This window comes from Herpailurus yagouaroundi, unplaced genomic scaffold, assembly GCF_014898765.1.
Source record: "Herpailurus yagouaroundi ecotype Mexico unplaced genomic scaffold, PumYag 206, whole genome shotgun sequence".
NCBI lineage: Eukaryota > Metazoa > Chordata > Mammalia > Carnivora > Felidae > Herpailurus > Herpailurus yagouaroundi.
The window spans coordinates 6067725-6087777 of record NW_024412437.1 but is presented as its reverse complement, the minus strand read 5'-3'; the positions used below and the strand labels follow the sequence as shown (position 1 = coordinate 6087777).

General features: G+C 39.6%; 1 long non-coding RNA gene across 1 annotated transcript in view; it reads right to left on the bottom strand.

Annotated features, from left to right (window-relative positions):
- Positions 1 to 16900, bottom strand: part of LOC121015353 (uncharacterized) — a 21989-nt gene extending 5089 nt beyond the window's left edge. Inside the window, exons 1-2 of the long non-coding RNA XR_005783785.1 lie at positions 12614 to 16900; positions 4067 to 4171 (exon numbers count right to left, since the gene is read on the bottom strand). This is a non-coding gene — a long non-coding RNA (uncharacterized LOC121015353). The remainder of the gene's footprint in view (positions 1 to 4066; positions 4172 to 12613) is intronic.
- Positions 16901 to 20053: the final 3153 nt, after the last annotated feature.

The window sequence follows — 20053 nt, the reverse complement described above, 5'->3', positions numbered from 1 at the left end:
AATTCTCCCAAAAATACCCTCCTTTTTTTTGTTCATGAAAACAACACAGGGCTGAGCATTCTTGATGGGAGACTACCCACATCAAGAAAACGAACCAGAGCAAAGATATGTGATGTATACACAAATACCCTGATATTACAAGACCCATAGAAAATAAAACTTTCTGGGGCGCCTGGGTGGCGCAGTCGGTTAAGTGTCCGACTTCAGCCAGGTCACGATCTTGCGGTCCGTGAGTTCGAGCCCCGCGTCAGGCTCTGGGCTGATGGCTCAGAGCCTGGAGCCTGTTTCCGATTCTCTGTCTCCCTCTCTCTCTGACCCTCCCCCGTTCATGCTCTGTCTCTCCCTGTCCCAAAAATAAATAACGTTGAAAAAAAAAAAAGAAAATACAACTTTCTCTTTTCCTGAACCCCAGGCCTTTCTGATATTTAAATTAAGAAATGTCAACCTTTCCACTGTTCTAGAACAGGGGATCTGTAAGCTACAGACCACAGGCCAAATCTGCCTCATCATCTGTACAGCTCCTGAGCTAAGAATGATTTAAATTTCTTAAATGTAGGGGGAAGAATCGAAGGAATAATAATATTGTGTGACACTGGGATATTTTTTAAAAATGCAAATTTCTCTGTCCAGAAGTAAAGTTGTATTGGAGCATAGCCACACTTGTTTGCTTAGAGATTGTTTCTGACTGTTGCTTTTGTGCTACAAAGGCAGAGTCGAGTGGAAGACACAGAGCCCACATGTGGGCCACATACTGACTATCTGGCTCCTTACAGAAAAAGTGTGCTGACCGCTGGTCCAGAATAATGCTACGGGCTTTAGGCTGAATTGAGTAAAAAGGGTGTGAAAGCCATCCCTCAACTCTAGTACTAACAGGCTGAATACATTTATTGTACTGTAGGATTTATTGAACTGTGGGCGCTCCTTGTTAAAGTGGAGAGATTTATTTTTGGGATCAACCATATATGTATGGTGAAATATGTAGTCGAATAATAAATATTTTTTTGTTTAACCTAATGATAGTTGACAAATGTCAACTTACATGTCAAAACTAAGTGTCTTCCAAGTAGACTCATAAAATAAAATTAAGGTTACTGTTAATAGCAATCCTTTAAAAATCAACAAATGGCGGGGGGCACCTGGGCGGCTCAGTTGGTTAAGTGTCTGACTTAGGCTCAGGTCATGATCTCGCAGTTTGTGAGTTCAAGCCCCGCGTCGTAGGGCTCTGTGCTGACAGCTCAGAGCTTGGAGCCTGCTTCAGATTCAGATTCTGTATCTCCCTCTCTCTATTCCTGCCCCGCTTGCACTCTGCCTCCCTCCCTCTCTCTCTCTCTTTCTTTCTCAAAACTAAATAAAGATTAAAAGAAAATTTTTAAAAAATCAATGAATGTCAAAACTGCCTCCATGGAGATTGATTTTTGCAAATCCACCGCTAACCTGTTTTATGCTTGCTGATCCATAGGGGACCAGAGAGTCTGTGAAACTATCAGACGTGTATTTCCCTTTGTGTTGCTTCAACAAATCTTGAATTTGACCTCGTTAGCAACTGCTAAGTGTTGCACATAAGAGTATTCAGTGATGGGCACCTGGGTGACTCGGTTGGTTAAGCATCTGACTCTCCATTTTGGCCAGGTCATGATCTCATGGTTCGTGCGTTCAAGGTTTGCACCGGGCTCTGCGATGAGAGCATGGAGCCTGTTTTAGATTCTCTCACCCTCTCTCTCTCTGCCCCTGCCCTGCTCATGCTCTCTTGCTCTCTCACAATAAATAAATAAACTTAAAAAGAGTGTTTAGTGATTGAAACATATAAAAAACAATAAATAATAGAAGAAAATGGGTTATTTGCAAAAAAAGTTGTGTCATGGAAAATGTTTAAAGACTGAACTTTGAATGCAGATTCCATTTTGTTGAGAAAAGAAACTCTTGATGTTTAAATCAGTTCTTAGATCTGCACCGCTGTCTATATTTGTCTTCAGTGCTAGGATTGGGATGTGACAAGGACTACACACATCAAATGTGAACTTTAAGAGGCACAAAAGAAAAACCAGTAATCAAGATAAGTAATAGTTCAATTCATAATTTTTTTAAATGAGAAATAATGCAAAATAACCCATAATGAGCAAAATAGGCCAAAATTATTGTATAAATTCAGGTTTGCTATAGTTGCCTGCAATGGAAAAATTCAATATATCAATATATTAAAAAATGGAGACCTATTTCTCCTTCATGTAAAATCATTTGGAGATGGGTATCCTACAGATGGTGTGCTGGGGGCCCCATGCCATTTTTGATGGGTCAGGCTCCCGTATCTCAGCTTTGACATCATATATATATATATGTACATATCGTATACGTATAAGATAATATAGTTATTAACATAATATTATATCATATGTAAAATTTAACAATGACCTAGTAGATGTGGTTATAATTTATTTTTATTGTCTTACGTTTGTGTATTGGCATTTTCTCATTTTTCTCTAAATATTTATTATTTCATAATCAAGAACAAAACCTAATGCGTGATATAATTTTGAAACTAAAAAGAAGATGCCATTCCTTTTTTATTAAAATTTTGTCTTTATTAAGGCCAAGATGTCAATTTGATCTTTCATTTGCTGAGGTGACTACAAAGAATATTGGGTACATGCTCTTCGAGTGCATGCAGACTTTGAAATCATATTTCTATACTCATTAGGGAACATTTTTTTTATCTGTCTAGAAACACAACTAAATCAATCATTCATATAACATTTTGTTCATTAGCTGTTAAATAAGTGAATGCAGAAAGAGTTCTAAACCAAACCAATATAAGTTCACTGGTGAGGCTAGGCGAGATTTCCTTCCTGGGTTTAACGAGAAAAAAGTAAGAAGCAGAATGCACGTTTTCAACATAATTCAGTGTGCACCTTTTATCCCCCGAGCCTCACAGAACGCAAATTCTGGTAAATTCCTTGGAGGAATGAAGTACAAAGTCACCAAGAATAGTTCCTACTAAAAATTTCTAAGAATTGATAGAAGTTTGGTCTTTTCTCCCTGAACACCACTAGACATGCCTAGAAGCCTAATTTGAGCCTATTCTATAAGAGTTCTATTGTTGGTTTGTTTTAGTATCAGAAGCTCAGTATTAAATAAATAGGGCTTTAGACTTCTGCCCATTTGAGTACTTCCTTTAAAAAGGAGAGAGGTGGGAACACATCCTCTCGTTAACTCTCCTGCCCCTGGTTTGACATCATACTACTACTAATAAAAAGTGCTAACTCCACACATTGACCCTGAAAACCAGATTCTAGGATGTGAAAATCTTCCTGAAAATATTGATTCGCAGGGAGCTTGTTGCTGATAGATTTGTCATCTGACATTAATTTTTCTTAATGTAATTAGATAGTAGCATAATGGCTATGCTTCCATAGAGAACAATTAGCCATTCAAAACATGTGGTGTGGATAAAAATTTCCGAATTGCCTCCAGGAATCAATTAAAGGAAAACACAACAGAGAGAAAAATCAAATATGGTAATGATGGGATTTAAAAACTAATAAATTATTGCATTTCCTAAGAAATTGCAGGAAGAAAATTAAGGGAGAAATAAAGCCAGCCCATTGATTTCAATGGAATTGTGAGCTTCAGAATCTATTCTAATGAAATGGTAATGGTAATGCTAATTCTGTCAAACAATATAGGATTCCCTCAAATCCTTTATATTTAATTTAAATATCTTTTTATTAAAAAAAGATTCTAATGATCTTTGGAGTTAAATATTGTTCACCAAAAATTTGTGACTAAAAATGAATTATCTTATTTCATCCTGTTTTTATTCTACAAACTTGGAAGAGGGGGTTGAACAAGAGTTTCTTTAAGGTTCTGCCCAAAGTTACTTTTCTGTGATCTCTTTGGTCAAACTAAAATGGCAGACATTTTATCTGATGCTATTGGCCCTCTTAACTTTGTCTACTAGAAATCAAATAGTTATAATCTGTTTTCAAAATTTCCGCATGAATGTAAGTCCTCTGAAAGTCATATAAAGTAAATGATTAAGATGTAAACAGAATTAAATATGAGTTATTACCTTAGTTCTCCATGACCTGGGTGGTTTCAGTCTGTGACATTCAATATGACATCATTGTATATTTCTTCTGTTTGTTTTTGCATAGTTGTTTTAATCTAATGAACTCTGAAGGTTGATAGAAAGGTGCTGTTAATATTATTACTATTATTATCATCATCATTGTAATTTCCATTTTGGGCAATACTAAGTAAAGACCACCCCTTTCTTTCTTCATGGCCAACAATTGTATGTGAGTTTAGAAACAATAATGTCCTGTCTTTGCAACACAATATTCTTGGGGCCCTTGGGTGGCACCATTGGTTAAGCATCTGACTTTTTTTTTTTACTTTTCTTTTTTCTTCTGTCTTCTTTTCTTTTCTCTTCTTTTCTTTTTTCTTTTCCTTTTTTTCTTTTCTTTTTTCCTTTTTTTCTTTTTTTTTTTCCTTTTTGTTAATTGAAATTCAAGTTAGTTAACATACAGTGTAGTCTTGGCTTCAGGAGTAGAACCCAGTGATTCAGCTCTTAAATATGACACCCAGTGCTCATCCTGAAAAGTGCCTTCCTTAATGCCCATCCCCCATTTAACTCTTCCCTCCCCACATCTCCCCTCCAGCAACCCTCAGTTTGTTCTCTTAATTGAAGAGTCTCTTATGGTTTGCCTGTGTCTGACTCTTGATCTCAGCTCAGGTCTTGATCTCAGGGTCAACATAATGTTCTTATAGGATTATGAATTTCCTTCATATAGGCTCCTGGAAGAACTAATTAGATGGCAGCTATCATTGCAAATATACAAAAAAAAAAAAAAAAAAAAAAAAAAGAATATAGTGCATTTGATGCTTTCCAAGAGGTTTTCATTTGTAAGTATTTGTAAGTAAGCATACTAACAAGTTTTTGTGAGCCTCTGTCTTGTTTATATGTTGATAGTCAACAAATGTACTATAGCTACCTGATAAACAGCAACTTTACTATAAACTAAATATAAATACAACCCTCATGCAAATATTACAATTGAACTTACAATGACAATGACAAAATATGTATCAGAGTTTTGTTTACATCATAAATGCCTCTTTTTCAGTACTTTTAAGAATATACATTGAACATTTTTCATTAATCACTATGATAATGCATGCCTTAATATACACCCAAACATAGCTTCACAAATGTTAACGTGTTCACTGAAAAACCATTACTGGACTTGAATCCATCACCCTCTGTCTTTACAACACTTTTAGTGAAAAGCGAACTTCTCTAGCTTTTATATTCTATTGACTGATCGAAAATCGCCATATTAGATTTCAGCGTCACTTAACTACATGCTCTCTAATAGCAAATTTTAAAAACACGAAAAGTAAATTTAAAAATCAAATTTAGGGGCGCCTGGGTGGCTCAGTCAGTTAAGCGTCCAACTTCAGCTCAGGTCATGATCTCTCCTGCTTGCGGGTTCAGGCCCCACATCCGGCTCTGTGCTGACAGTTCAGAGCCTGGAGCCTGCTTCGAATTCTGTGTCTCCCTCTCTCTCCGCCCCTCCCTTGCTCTCTCTCTCTCTCTGTCTGTCTCTAAAAAATAAATAAACATTAAAAAGAAATCAAATTTAAAAGGAATTTGTTGTAAAAAGATATCAAAGAATATCTCAAACCACAGCAGGACCAAATCCATTAAGATCTGTCCCCTCCTCCCCAAAAAAGAGTGAACATGGAAAGAGTTCATTGAAAGGAAATCAATAGCAATCGAGAATAGATACAGGGGATGGGCCTGACTTTAACCGAAAAGGCCAGTTTTAACATTGTACCCAAATACATGAGAAAAAAAAAAAAATCAAATCCACAGATGGAAAAAAAAAAAAAAAAAAAAACAGTGAAACTATCATGCAAACAAACGTTTGATTAAAAATTGTGTTCCTCAGCACAAACCCACAGCAGCCAGGTGACCACAGCTCTGGAAAAACCTCAGCTTAAAGCAGCCCCTGGTTCTCTAGCTCAAGTGCTCAACACAGCCTATTTTACTGCACTTTAATACCGCATCCTAAAAAGCTTGTGAAATAGTATACAGACTCAGGGGCCAGGATGGAGTCCCAACACACTTTACACATCTGCCTTCCACAGTTGGTTGTAATCTAGGACCAGAGAGGGAGGGAGAGCTAGCATAATGAGTCACAGGGTTTCTCCTCTTTGGTATACTTATGTGGTCAAATGTTCTTCCTGAGCCAGAGCGGTGATCTAGCCACTTCTTTCTAGATCTTCACAATTAATGTTTCCACGGCAGATAAAATTGATCTCTTTTATTAAATTGTGTGAGTCCAAGTGTCACTCACAAAAATGAGACATGTTCATTTGGAAAGCTGGGTTTTTGGTGGTTTTTTGTTTGTTTTTTGGGAGGTGGGGGGAGCTGGATTTTTAAAAACCTGGTTAATTCTTGGGAATTCAGTTTTATGACAAACGTGCTAGATGACAAAAAACACACCTGCTGGCCGTTGTGACTTTACACATGTAGTCACAGGACTCCAAGGGACTTTGGGAGCACCTGGCAACCCTGGTCCATCACATGCCCGGGCTCTCAGGGTAGGACTGGAGCCATTTTCAGCTCCACTCGAACCTCACATACATGCTTCACTGTCAGCTGATTCTCCTGCTTGTCATCACAGTGAAAGAAATGGAAGCAGAGAGAAGGGTATGTCTTCAGCCTTCAGGTCTCTGCCTGAAATGCGCGTCTCTGTCTCCACCTGGGCGCGCAGGTTTCCCTCCTGTGAATGTAGCTAGGATGCCCCCCTCCCTCCATTTGTAGCCTGGGCGCCTTCCCTTCTCATCTATTCAAGGCCTCTTCTTCTTTATTTATCCCCTCTCTCCTACATTGTCTATTTTTTCCTCTCGATGGGATCGTCCCCATCTGCTCATAAACATGCTGAACTACCTCCCGCTAACAAAAGAAAGAAAACTACAAAGAAGAAAGTTGGGGAGGAAAGCAAAACAAAACAAAAAACAGCTTCCCTTGACCTTGTATATTTCTCCAGCCGTTACTTCATGTATCTCCTCCCCTTTTTATCAAAACTTGTCGAAAGGTGTCCCTGTCTTCTCAGCCCCAAATTCTCCGTTGAATCTCCCCGAGTTGGGCACCCCCCCCCCCCCGAGGCGTGCTTTCCCAGGTCAACTCTGTTTTCTCACACTTTCTCCAAGTAGTACTTGACAGGGCATCACTCGGTCACTTGTTCCACTTGGCTAAGTAACCACTCATCTCTGTCTTTTCTCCTACCTCACGGACAGCTCCTTCTGGTCTCCCTTTAATGCTTTTCTTGTCTCCCGATGTTGCAGCCTCCCACCTGCCTCTTCACTCAATTCCTGGGGGACCTCGTGCAAGCCTGTACTTTTAAATACCTATCTCTGCAGAGGGCTTCCAAATTTCCCCCCTCAGGCCTTGACCTTCTCCCACAGCTCCAAACCCACATATACAGCTTCCTACTCTTTTCCCCACTTGGGGTGTATCCAGTAAGGCATTTGAAACATATTGCGGCCAAAACTGAACTCTTAAGTTTTGCTTTTCCCCTGGACTCTCACACTTGTTTCTGCTTCAGGGCCTTTGCCCTGGCTCTGTTTCCCCAGGCATCCATGTGCTTTACCTTCTAAACTCTTCTAGATTTCTGAGGAAACGTTACCTCCGCGGAGAGGCCTTCCCTGCCTATCCTTGCTAAAATGGCACCTATCCCTGTCTGCACGGGTATATTCCTTTACTTTCTTTTCCCATCAACTTAACTGTGCCTGGCATTGAAATATGTTTGGTTTTTTTGTTTGTTTGTTCATGTGTTTGTTTTACCTTCTGTCTCTCTTCCTGGGTTGGAAGTTCCTAGAAAGATAATTTTTTTTCCTGTTTAGTTCATCGTTACTTTCACAATGTCTAGGAAGGACCAGACATGAAGTAGATGTTCAATATGCGAATACATGAATTAATGAATGTTAGAAAAATGACGTACTGTCAATGAAATTTTAAAAAATTTGTTAATGTTTATTTATTATTGAGAGACAGAGAGACAGAGCATGAGCAGAGGAGGGGCAGAGAGAGAGGGAGACACAGAATCCGAAGCAGGCTCCAGGCTCCAAGCTGTCAGCACGGAGCCCAACGCAGGGCTCCAACCCACGGACCGTGAGATCATGACCTGAGCCAAAGTTGGATGCTCAACCGGCTGAGCCACCCAGGTGCCCCTGTAAATGAACATTTTTATCTCACTAACTGCATTAATTCTAGTCCTAGTGAATAAATAGGTAGATGATAGGTATAGATAGATAGATACATGATAGATAGATATCTATAGATATCTATAGATAGATGATGATAGATAGATAGATAGATAATGATAGATGATAGATAGGTGATACATAGTGAGATGAATAGATTAATAATGATAGATATTGACAGATAGATAGATAGATAGAGGAATGGAGAAAGGGAGGCAAGGAAAGAAGGGAAAAGTAAAACTAATCAAAAAATGAGGCCATGGTTTAGAAAGAGAATTATTGTTCATTGCAATGAACTCTGGGTAAGATGTACAAACAGAAGATAGGGATCATGTATGGGTTCTGCTACTTAATAATCACATGATTGTAGGTAAGATATTTCATTCAGCATTTGAATGATAACGTTGTGAAAAGAGGTACACGGGAGATTTTTCCCTTTTAAAATTCTGTGTGCTACATCTGTAATTTACAGTGACATTATACCTCTAAGTGAGGCAGCCTCACAATGTCTTAACAGTGATACGGATTTGACTAGGAAGAATGGGTACTTTTTTTTTAGACAATAAAAATAGAGACGGGCACCATGTACTGGCCATTTGCTCTGGGCTAAGTATTGTCTTGGGCACTTTTGCATGCAATGAGTCATTAATTGTCACAACAGTTGTAAGAAATGAGTACTTTTACCCCTATTTAATAGATAAGGAAACTGAGTTTGAGGACTTTGTGTGAGGGCACACTGCTAGAAATCCAGAGAGCTGGGACTAAAATTCAGACCAGTCAACCTCCCGGATTTCAGTCTAAGTTAAATGAGAGAGTGTACTAAAGAGAGAGAGAGATGCAAAGAGACTACCTTACAGAGAATAGAGACAGACACAGAGACAGAGAAATTAATAGGTATAAAGAAGACCAAGAAACAGATGAAGAAAAAAATCCATACTAGCACAGCAATACATCTGTGAGAATTTGTTAAACTCTCTTGTCTCTCTCTCTCTCTCTCTCATTCTACATACACACACACACACACACACACACACTACTTATGAGAGATTTTTGGAACTTCATTTTTTTTACCAATAGCTTCATCCTTGATTAAAGCTGTAGCCCCGATCAGACAAACACTGATAATATAAATCAGTGGCCATAAAATTTCTGAATTTGTTACAAAATATATCATTTAATCCCAAGTAGATAGTACACTGGGATGGTGGCCAGTCCTGTCTTTCTCTGTTCTTCACATCAGGATGGTGACATAGTAGAATTTAGAAATTAAAAAAAAAAAATCATTTAAACAAATATCACAAGTCTTTGAAAAGCATAAAGCTCATGAGATTATAACACATATTTTACAAAGCAAATCTTTACTTATTATAAAAATTGTGTTTATTAAGCTGTTTCTATATAGGCATAAATGTGATTATTCTAATATAGTATCGGTGACTGATGCCTAAATTCTGGTTGCTTTCTCTTACTAAGGGATTCCTGAATTAATAATTAGATTATCAATGGACAGGATCCAGACTTCCGTGTTTATATTTGTAGATAAAGAATGGCAACCTAAATGAGCTTTAATTCCATCTTCTAAATACGTAATTCACACTGAGGTAGCAAAGGGAAAATCCAGTATGGGATCCATACCTAGACCACTGTTGTTTTTCAGTGTATGTTAGTTTCTGATGTGAGTGGTGCCCATTACATTTTGTTTATAGCCCTTATTGGCAAGGTGCTTCCCAACTTAATTTTCCAAATATCCTTCCATAGTAGTGGGGAGAAAATAAAAATTTAATAGATTTACTTCATGGAAAAAAAAAAAAATGTGTTCTCTTGTGACCACAAGGTGGCACAATGGTGACCAAGAATATTCAACATCCTAATAGAATTGCAATTACCAGAGGCTTTTACATAATTGCTGTTATTAATACTGTGCCTCATTATCATTATGGTATTTCAGAAGACCAACGTGTCACCTTAGTGGTTGGTGAAAAGATAAGTGCTTTTATTTATTTTTTATCATCCTCCGTCTGCCTGTTAAATTATTAATATTTTGCTTTCTCCCAAACCCCAACCCCAGAAAGGACAAGTAGGTGTGTAGATCCTTCATTTAATAATTGTCCAAAGCTTTAAAACAAGGAATAATGACTTAGATAAGGTACATATCTGGAGAAGGATAAACAAAACTATATAATTTTTTGATGTATGTGACGTTGTTTTTGAGCTTGTTTAAATCATCCTATGACCATTCTAATATCTATTTGTGATACAGGAATACAAAAGCCATTCTAGAAACTTCAGTTTACAGTGAAAGTTCAGATCTGTTATTTGCAAATGGGTTTTTCCCTGGTCTGACATCAGACATGATCTTGGGAAGAGCACCCAGGATATTCCAATGTGCTGTCCACCTATTTTATGATTGTTTGGTATTGAGATTAGACCATCTCTCCTCATGCTCAGGGGACTCAGAGTCCACTGGTGCCTGGAAAGCGAGATGCTGCAATCATACAATTATATAATCAAACAATTATATTTATATAATTGTATGTATACAATTATATACTATCATCAAACAATTATATTTATATAATTGTATGTATACAATTATTTATATAATTGTACGTATACAATTATATACTATCATCAAACAATTATAGTTATCATGAGGGTATAAAAGAGCAGTCACTTTTTCCCAGCTGAAAACAACACAGGCTGGCCAGATACAGTTGTTCGACTGTTCACTGCATAAATCACCATCTGAAGAAGCACCTGAGTAGTGATACAAAGGGTTAGTAGCATCCTTCACTGAAAAGTTTTCCCTCAACTTCCATAGATCAAGTGTCTTGGCATTTCACAAAATTTAATAGCATATTTGATGTCCTTTATGAATTTGTCATAAATGATGCATAAATTTGCATCATTTTAAAATGCCTTAAATTTTCCTGCTAAAACAGATCCAATTTCAGAAAAAGACAGTAATATCAGACCTGAAAACGAAGTTCTACAAATATTATTGTAGGTGAATTGTCAGTGTATTATCATGGGAAGTAAAAAGGCACATCCCAATTACACATTCAAGCAGGATTTTATAAGAAGTAGAAAATAACACGAAAACTAGAACTTGCCTATAAAATTCAGTTAGTACAGTAATCATGAGAATAGGAAAGTTTGCAGTAAATTACTTATGCTGTTGAAAGAAAGCATGAAAAGCCAACAAGAAATTTAAAAAGAATCAGGGTGATGGGGCACCTGGGTGGCCCAGTCGGCTAGGTATCTGACTTCGGCTCAGGTCATGATCTTAGTGGTCCATGGGTTTGAGCCCTGTGTCGGGCTCTGTGCTGACAGCTCAGAGACTGAGGCCTGCTTCAGATTCTGTGTCTCCCTCTTTGCCCCTCCACTGCTCTGTCTCCCACTCTCTCTCTCTCTCTCTCAAAAATAAACAAACAAAAAGAATCAGGGTGGGAAGTAGGAGGGAAAATCACATTTTGAGGCCACAAGGAACCGTGGGGTAACAAAAAGTAACATCCCTGCCATTAGTGTTGAGAAACAGTGGACGAGAGAGGGTGAGTAACACCCTCAAATCCCACAGCTAATTAGTGGCAATGCTGGGACGAAAATCAATTACTCCCGGAGGCAGGAAGAAAATACATCCAGAATGTTGTTTGGACATCAAAAAAAAAGCATGGCTGTTTTTTAAAAAAAAAAAAAAAAAAAATTGGGATAATACAGCATAATTATCCTACAGCTACTAGTGCTTTTGCTTTCAAATCCCTTTGAAAGATGCTATTATTACTGATTTATATGAAGGAAAACAGGGAATATTAGTTTATTGAGCAACTCCTATGTGCCAGGTAGTTTTGTCTATGCCTGTATATACATACATATTTATGTACATGCATGTATGTGTGTGTGAATATGCTGGTACACACTTCGCAATTGGCCCACAAGGTAAATATTATTATCTGCATTTACACTTCTAAAGAAATTGATGTTCAGTGACAACTGAGAAATTGCCAAGTTCACATGACCGGCAAGGGTTTTTGTTTGTTTGTTTGTTTTTTAGGGTTTATTTATTTTTGAGAGAGAGGGACAGCGTGAACGGGGAAGGGGAAGAGAAGGAGGTGGTCAGAGAATCCGAAGCAGGCTCCAGGGTCTGAGCTGTCAGCACAGAGCCCAACGTGGGGCTCGAACTCCCAAACCTTGAGATCATGACCTGAGCTTAACCAACTGAGCCACCCACCAAGTCAGCCGCTTAGCCAACTGAACCACCCAGGCGCCCCTGGACACACTTGTAATTTGAACCCACTTCTGTCTGACATAAAGTCTATGACCATCCTACTACCGTATGTCTTACCTTAAAGAAAAAGAATGGTTTTTCCTTCATCCCAGATGAGTTGCAACATGTCTTTTCTGGCACATGAAACGTGGTTTTCAGTCTTCTGGGTGCTTTGCAGACTCATGGGGCCCAGCACCTTGTAAGTCAGCAGTTTTTCCGGGTTCAGTTAGCTGCGGCTTGATTGGTCGTGATGGGTCGTTGCTGGATAATGATCCTGCTTCTCTTAGAACCCCTTTACTTTGCTGGAACATGTTGAGAAGTTTGGACATAATCATGACATTATGTTATAAAATGGTTAAACAGTGGTTGAAACTGCGTAAATGCAATGTCTCCTAGGTAGTTTATACCGCAGAGTATCCTGTATGATCCAGGCTAATGTTTCCTTCATTTAGTACTGTCACTAAGCCTTCGGTGTATGTGAGTAGAGTGGTATTTTCATTCTCAGTGCACCATTGTACTGAATCCTGATGCTTCACACAACGGGGAGGAAGTGTGGTTTACTTAATCCGAAGTGGTTTTGATAAGAAAGTACGCAAATAATTTATATTGGGATGAGAATAATTTATATTCCTTCTACCAAATTCCAAATGACACTTTTTAATTTCTTTTTTTTTTCTTTTCTCTTGCTTTCCTTTTTTTTTTTTTTATTGGCTTAAGTCAATGTCAAAGGTCAAGGAATGTAAATTAATTGACAGAACACTAAAGGAGAGGAGTTTGCTGCTGGCCACAACAGCACGCACTTTCCTAGCACTCACGACGTGCCAGACGTTGCCGTAAGCATTTTACAGATGTTACTGCACTTAATCCTTGCAGTGACGGTGAGGTGGTTTCTATTCTGTTCCTCACTTCGCAGCTGAGAAAACTGGGGCACAGGGAGATTAAGTAAATTGCCCAAAGTCACACAGCAGGAAAACAGTAGAAATGAGATCTAAACCTAGGCAGTTCGTTTCTGAAGGCTCCACTCTTCATGACAGCTTAATATGGCAAGGAAAACTCTAGGTAGGGCAACGAAGAATCAGAAATGCTAAGTCGTTTGCTCTAAGTTGCACAATTTATAAGATGAGCAATTGAGCAATTGCCGTCAGCCCAGATCTGTGTAACCCCTCAGGTTGGCCTCCTTTCCTTGAAGGGCCTGCCTCAAAACTCCAGTGTCACTTGGATGGCTCCGTCCATTAAGCATCCAGCTCCTGACTTCAGAGTTCCTGGGATCCAGCCCCACTTCGGGCCCTGTGCTGACAGTGCAGAGTCTGCTTGGGATTTTCTCTCTCCCTCTCTCTGCCCCTCTCTCACTCTCTCTCTCAAAAATAAAGAGAAAAAAAAAAAAAAAACACAACCCACAGCAGTGTCCATTTAATGGGCGATAAATCCCATGCCGCATTGTGTTTGTTTATTCCCTAAGGGCAGCCCCGCCAGAGGACTAAATGTTCCTGCTTCCAAGGCAAAAGGCCTGGTGACTGTGGATTAATGCACGGGGATGTGCATTAGCAGTGCCCTGGAAAGCGGTGAGCCCCTTTAATGCAATCATTTTTGTTTACATCTTGGAGAAGATCATCCTTACTCATCATGGCTCTTATCAGCTGTTTCCCACATAATTTTTTTCCTTGCTCACTCTCTTGTCTCTCTAAATAATCAATGACCAACTAACAGTTCATTTCAGAAGCCCTTCTAGAAAATAACGGGCTTCTTTTTTAACAAAGTGTGTTGAGACGATTGTTTTTCCCATTTAATGATTACATAATGAAAACAACTCAACCTCAGCGTCAGAACTGCTCATTGCCCATTCAGAAGAGCCTTGGGCATTGATGGTTGTGTCTTCTTCCTCTGCGGCCCCTCCATGGCCGTGTCTCTTTGGGCAGACAACCTCTCTAATGCTGGAGGTTATGCAAAATAGAATTTGATTAAACGAGTTGATATCTCTCTGATGCCCCAAAAGTTGCTGATTGTGGAACTGGCAACGGGCAGCTGTGTCCTTAACCTGTCCCCTATAGCTGGCCTCCCTTTCCCACACAAACTGGTATCAGATGGAACCAACAGGTAGCAGAATAAATAATTGATCGATAACATGTGTTTCTAATTCAAACAAAGAGCCTTTACCCACAGTACATAGTGCATGTGACTCAAGTATTTTATGTGGAATTTGTAAGTTTCTGATCACACTCTGTAAAGAAGTTTTCACAGGGTCAAACCTCTTGGGGCTCTGTCTGTCCCAAGTTCAAGTTACTTAGATAGTGATTAAGGATGTTTTATAGGCCCCTGTGGTAAATGATAGCATAGAGGAAAAGCATTCCTTGACCATGTAATTTAGCAAGACTTAATCTGTTTGGATTTTCATCCACTGGGCTTGCTGAAAACTTTAAATGATTAACCTGTTTCTCTGCAGCCTACAGAGGCTCCAAAGTTAGCATCCAGGGCCTGAGTTCAGTGATTACCCAGCTTGGGTTGCCTTTTTTTTTTTTTTTTTTTTTTTTTTTTTAGAAGCTCCTTAATCTCAGTCCAGCTCCTTTTTCTTAGGATGACAGATAGACTCTAGATGCAGCATTCTTTCACTGTGCAGTATTTATAAAATAGCATAAATCAATGAGACCAAACAACAAGAGGGCAATAGTTTATTTAGCTCAGTTTATTTAAAAATATCCACCAGGTACTCAGCAACTACGAGTCCGTTGAACATCAAAACGTGTAGCCTTGTCAACTTCAACCTTCGGTCTCCGCACGAAAGATCCCAAACCCCAGGCACCGCCATTCCCGAGGAAAGGGGGCAGCACAGGTGATATGATAGGATAGATACTGCTTGCCCTCTGCCAAATTCACAGCCCAAGTCCTAAAAGGATTGTGTTAAATTGCTTAAGAAAAGTAGGAGCCATGCAAGACGAACTTGGGAATCCTCTTGGTTCTAAGGGGTTTCTTACTGAAGAAACGCTCCAAAGCAATGCAGACCAATGATGGTTTCCTGGCAACCGTGATTTTTGCCTCTTCCGGAAAATGGAGGCCCTCGCTTGCTCTCTGCCCACAGATTTATCTGAACTGAATCTCAGTTACCAGCTTTCATGTTCAAAGGCCTCGTGCCCGGGAGAATTTCTGCAGAGAATTTGCCAAACACCTCCCTGCGGTTTAATCTGTCCGTGTTGTCTGTGTCATTATCCTTCCTTGTATATTCTGTATGTGGCACCCCCAAGTTCTTTTTTCTGGAATATAGGTCACGCTGCTGATTTCAAAATGAAAGTGAGAGAGGAAAGAAAGGCCACACCAAATTTAGAATTGAGGGAGGGCTTTGTGATTTATAGGGTACCAAGGGTGTGTAGGATGGTTTCTGGGAACGCACAGGTGAAGCTTACCTTAAAAAAAAAGAAAGAAAGAAAGAAAGAAAGAAAGAAAGAAAGCAAGCAAGCAAGCAGAGGGGCTTATCCACATGCCTTGCAGAACATTCAAGCAGAAGAATCAGAGCTTGTAATGAATGGAAACAACAGACTATTTTAAGCCAAAATAAAATTTGGTGCCTCATTATTTAGGCCCAGAGAGTGGCCCAGAGAATCTGCTTGACACATATCCTGGCCAACTCAGAAGTCATGAAATACAAAGATCCAAAGTAAGGGTCTAGATTCCTTGGTCTGTATTTAGAGCCCACTTGAATAAGTTGATGCAGTTTGGTCTCACTAGGAGCCTGAGAAGGGTTATTAGCAGAGTTTTGCTTTTTTTCCCAAGCTGTACTTATGCTTGCTTGCCTGAGTCTCTGTGGATTTCGGTCACTTGCCCTAGTGAAAGTCCTACTGATATAAGTCCGGGGGAGGGAAGGGAGAAGATAAAGGGCGGCCCCAGAGCACTCCTAGTCAATCTTCTTATCAAGGTCACTCAGCCGTCAGTGTCTCAGAGGGCTTTCCAGGCCCAAAGTAATTCTTTTGTGTTTGTTTTACAATATACTGGCATTTCCTCAAACGCCCAGAAAATATGTGCTTTCCACAGAGACCCACTCCATCAGATGGAGTACAAGTTGAACTCCATCAAGTACAAGTTGGACCCAAGTGGTCCCTTTATGCATACTCTCCTATGTTTCCCTCTCACTGTTCAGTTAGAAACCATTTATTTCCACTCATGCAGAAGAAGTCCGGAGATCTGCAATCTTGGGCTGCCTCTTTCCTACTTTCCTGACGTCCCTTTAAGGGGTGTCCGTGAGGTCTAGGGGAGAAGGATTGATGCAGGGAGTAAAAGGACGTGTGCCACCTCAGACCCAGCGAGAGAGCTTTCTTAGAGGTCACATCCAAGGAACCCTACTGACATCTCCTGGGCCAGATCCATGCCAAGTAAGTATTACCCCCACCCCACACCCCCGCCTGCCACCCCTCACCCCCGCCTGCCACCCCTTAGCTGCAAGGGAGACTGGGAAGCATAGTTGCAAATTTTTTTTTTTTTTTTTTTTTAGTCTGGCAAGTTGCTGTCCCATTTGGGAACTGGTTAGTTAGGAAGAAGCAGAGAATGAGATAGATATTTGATGCTATGGAAATTAAAAATATCCACCCCACTGTTTTGTTGTGGGGGCTAAGTGTACATGTGCAAAGCATAAGGTGCTTGATAAGCTGGTGGTACATGAAACAGCATGTCCTTCTCTCTCCCAGATCTCCCTCCCTCTTCAAGGGCCAAGTTCACAGGTGGGGCACACAGCAGAGAATGCCTTGACGCCATAGTGTGTTTCCCGTCTAATTCAGTCCACTGAATACTTTCATCTTGAGGGACAAAATAGCTGCCATAAGAAAGAATATTCGACCTACTTCTCATCATGGACAGAGCTTTTGAAACTAGAATGCCATTTTGCATGGAGACTTCTTGCAAAGATTACAGAAACACAACTGCTAATTCGGATATAGCTGTTCTACAAGCTGTTAAAAACCCATAAAAATGTTTATAGTTCTGCCTATGTTCTAATTCTGTAAGAGAGCATCTCCTTTTTTTTTTTTTTTTTTTTTTGGTGCTCTGCACCCAACGCTGACCACATCGGCAGAGTTTGTACTAATCTGAAATACAGGCATATGCACACAATTTTTGCATTACTTTGAGATCTTTATTATTAAGTAACTCATTGGGGCATCAAAGTATGTTATAAATCTAAACAGAAAATTAGGGACAAATGTTACATGTGAATGTCTATTTTACATTTTATTCTGGGTAGGAGGTCTTAAGGGTGGAGACAGAGCACAGCAGAATGTACTCATTGATACGTCTATTCTGATACTAACAAAACCAGAATCATGGCTAGGCAGAGTCTAGGAAGCAAGGCAAAATGAAGTGAAACTAGATGTGTGTGAAACGAGCTTAAAAAGTCAGGGGAAGGGCATTTGGATCTGTCGTGATGCTGGTTGTTTGCTACTTGGTAGACCGTAGTACTCTAATTTAGCTGAGTAATCGCGGCTACAAATCCAAATCTGCAATGCATGTGTAATTTTAAAAATGGGTTTTGCATTTCTGAAGCCAAATAGGAAAAAAATTGCATTCTTTAGATCTCTGATATTAAGCTTCAGGACAGTTTTACAACTTGGGACCTGAGCAAAACTCTTATCCATAAAACAACAGGAATAAAAGATTTGCACATGTGCATTTAGAAAGTAACTTCATTGCTCATAGTCAAAAGAAAAAGAGGAAAAGGAAGGGAGGAAGGGAGGATGGAAAAAAGAAAAAAGAAGAAGAAAAAAAGAAAAACACTTCACATACCTACCTATTTCACTTTTATTGGTAAGCACAGACTATGTGATTCAGTTCAATTTACTTGTGTGCTTTAATTTAAATGGAGAGAGGGGGATAGGGAGCTTTTCCAGAGAAAGCAAAAACTGTGTGTGTACATATATTTAAATAAAATAAACAAAGAAACACTGGGGCATATACTTATTGTCAGCTCAGCAGCAACGTAAAAAAAGAAAGAAAGAAAACAGATAACTCTGAATGCAGCTAATAACTGTTTGATTTAAAATTTTTTTAATGTTTATTTATTTTTGAGAGAGACAGAGACAGAATGCGAGTGGGTTGGGGCAGAGAGAGAGGGAGGCACAGAATCTGAAGCAGGCTCCAGGCTCCGAGCTGTCATCACAGAGCCTGATGCAGGGCTCGAACTCGCGAACTGTGAGATCATGACCTGAGCCGAAGTCGGACGCTCAACCGACTGAACCACCCAGTCACCCTTTAACTGCTCGATTCAGAAAGCTTAAAGTGTCTTTTTACTCATAAGGGATTGGGCTTAAAGTAAACATGATTAACATCTTTTAACATAGAAACAGGGCATACAAATTTATCTCATGTCCTAAAATTTAAGCAATTCCATAGCACTTAGCTTATCCATTTAATAATATGCATAAAAATCACATTAATTCTATTTCACAAAATCTTCTATCTACATGATTGTTCCAAGTTCAAAGGAAGAGTTTCTTAAAATCTAGAATTCATGGGGCGCCTGGGTGGCTCAGTCGGTTAAGCGTCCGACTTCAGCCAGGTCACGATCTCGCGGTCCGTGAGTTCGAGCCCCGCATCAGGCTCTGGGCTGATGGCTCAGAGCCTGGAGCCTGTTTCCGATTCTGTGTCTCCCTCTCTCTCTGCTCCTCCCCCGTTCATGCTCTGTCTCTCTCTGTCCCAACTCCTCCCCCGTTCATGCTCTGTCTCTCTCTGTCCCAAAAATAAATAAACGTTGAAAAAAAAAAATCTAGAATTCAAGTCATTTATGTCTTGTAAAGTGACCAAGACAGGAAGCATACCTAACTGCTTCTGGGCACACATAAGTATCTTTCCCCTGCCCTCCCTCCATTATGCTCCCCACCCCCCATGCCACACACACACACACACACACACACAAAAACAGCTCCATCTTCCAAGAGAAGACGAGAGGTGGGCAAAGGAAGCCCCTTATCGTTCATTGCCTTATTTCTGCTCTTCTACATAAAGCCCTTTCTTTGTTGCAGTCAACCAAGGCATTTTAGAGAGAAATACTGCTCTGAATCATGTCCACTCTTCTGCTTTATCAGTGAGAAACAAAGCAAAACAAAACAAACCAACTTCTAGCACTCAACGATCATCACCTGGGTAAGTGGCAGGTGTCCATTTCTGACCGCCACTGCTTCTTTCTGCTGATACCAAGACACTACGAGGGGCAAACATCAAACCTGCCAGGTGACTTCAGTTAAATATCTTAACGTTACAATCTACTGGATGCATTTCTCGCATACCTTGGTTGGATGACAAGATGCTTTTATGGGAAACTACTATCGATGTAAAAAATTTGTTATTTATGCTGGCTGCCCATCTTCCTATTTTTATTTATTCCAGTACCCTACCTTTGTTCTCCATTACTGAATACCATACCCCCTATTGAAGATACAACTATATGGTGTAATAAAAGGAGATGAAATTTAAACTAATCAAGTAGGCTCTTAATAGCATCCCTAATACAAAATTTGCTAGCAAAGAAAAAAAGAGTTTAAACAA